The sequence below is a fragment of the Ixodes scapularis genome, unplaced genomic scaffold (assembly GCF_016920785.2).
Source record: "Ixodes scapularis isolate PalLabHiFi unplaced genomic scaffold, ASM1692078v2 PGA_scaffold1__304_contigs__length_218370807, whole genome shotgun sequence".
NCBI classification, from domain to species: domain Eukaryota; kingdom Metazoa; phylum Arthropoda; class Arachnida; order Ixodida; family Ixodidae; genus Ixodes; species Ixodes scapularis.
Window position 1 is genome coordinate 153,767,164 of NW_024609846.1, and position 2,196 is coordinate 153,769,359.

A 2,196-nucleotide genomic window follows, 5' to 3' on the forward strand; every position below is an offset into this window, starting at 1 on the left:
CATCAGGCTATATCTGACATTATGAGGCTATATCTGGCAGATATAGCCTCATATCAGGTTATATGTGGCCAATTTTTGATATGGCCATATCTGTAATCTTCAGATCTGGCCAGATATAAATTTTTGTAAGGGAATACTGGCGATCTACTTGGGGTTACATCAATATTTTTTATGTCTACGGAAAGCCCAAACAAGCTCTTGATATATATTATAAAGTGACGGTTGTATAAAATATCCTTTGATGGACGTTTACGTTAATGTTATGCGAATACCAAAAAGTGCCAATTTTGAAATAAATTTTCTAAAACAAGACATTTTTAATGTTTTTTTGTTAAAATGTAGATATGATCGCTGTCTACTCGAAACTCATGTCGAGAATGTGTGTATTTTGTATGTATGTTCTATATTTAAGCCTCAACATCGGAAAAAGACATGTTCGTTTTGCAAGACCTAAGTCAGACATAGCGACCCGTGCGTTTCTAGGAATTGTAAAAACGTTTTCTTGAATTTTCGTCTGCGTTTTCTAATCAATTATGAACGCATTTTGTGGTATTGAATAGTTATTTATGTTTTGATAAGAGCAGGAAACTACGAGAAACATATCTAACCAAATCGACAGGCCCAGTAGACATTCAATATCGAAGATGCACAGACATTGTATTGTTTCGATTTATAAAACTTTCACTGTAAACTAGCATGACCGGCTATTAGCTGTCATATTACTAAAACATAGAAAGTGACAACATCGTTGATATATTACATACAATTCTTTCCGAAACCAAACGGTAGGGTTTGTTCCCCTCACATCGCACAGATCACCAGGGAATGGACTTTCACTTCCGTAATACACAAAAGTGATGACAATGAGACGGTCCGAAAAACACGGAGAGACTGTCGCGGAGAGGGTTAGGGAATAAAAAATAAATAAATAAGAATAAAATTACCTAATTCCGATCTTCACGAAAATTGCGTTAAAAAAAATAAACGATTTAGGTTTTTGTTTTTAAATTGATTTCAAAATTGGTACTTTTTGGTTTTCGCATAACATTAACGTAAACGTCCCGCAAAGGATATTTTATACAGCCGAGTCATTTTATACTATATATAAAGAGCTTTTTTTTGGGCTCTCCGTAGACATAAAAAATATTGATGTAATTCAAGTAGATCGCCAGTATTTAGTTGTCAAAGTTAGTCAACAATTAACCGGTTTTTTTTTTTGACATTTCTGCCGAAAAAAAGTAAAACGCCTAAAATTATTTCGTGATATTAGGGCATTTTAAATGTACTCGAAAAGTGCTCGAAAATAGTTAATAAAATGTGGGCTCAAAATCCACGCCAGGAGATCGAGCGAAGCATCCGACCCACAACGTATGTGCAAAAACACTGCTTTCCGCCGCGGCCGCTTTTAAACTTCGTAAGTCGAGAACAAAAAATCCGACGAACTTGCGGTTTGTGGCTACTGCGTGTTTAGAGACGACGGCATAACATATATTTTTATCGGCGAAATTAAAAATTCTACCCATTTTGCATGCCCGATTTTATATGAAATCACCCACATATATATATATATATATATATATATATATATATATATATATATATATATATATATATATATATATATATATATATATATCAGTGTGTCGAACCGAAAAAAAATACGGGTTCGGTTACGATTCAGGTTCAGGTAAATTTATTTTGCTCCGGTTCAGTTCCGGTTCGGGGCGCTGAACCGGTTCGCGAACCGGTTCGGAAATTATAAATGACAAATTGCAACATCAAAATAAATTACAAATAAAACATCTGAAATCGGCACATACCGAACGGGATGCATCGTAGTGTAAGGCTCAGGGATTTCTACCAGGAATGGTTTCTTTATGTGCACTCAAAGGTTACCTCACCGACCTTTACGCATTCGGACTTCATCTAATTGGGTCCAACGCAGTAGCTGTAAAATCCGCGACCTCCTTACAAACCCCCTTACAAGTAGAACTCGCTAACTATCCCGCCACCTCGGCGTGTAAGCAATTGAAGGAACAGTGGGGAGAAAATACAGCTTTCTTTATTTGAACTAGCCTTCGGTGACTCAAATTAGACCCTTAAAGGAGTTTTCATTAAACAAGATACGGAATATGAAAAACACTTCACCGAACGCAGCGCCAGAAGGACGTAATAGGAGAAATATTAAAATAGAAG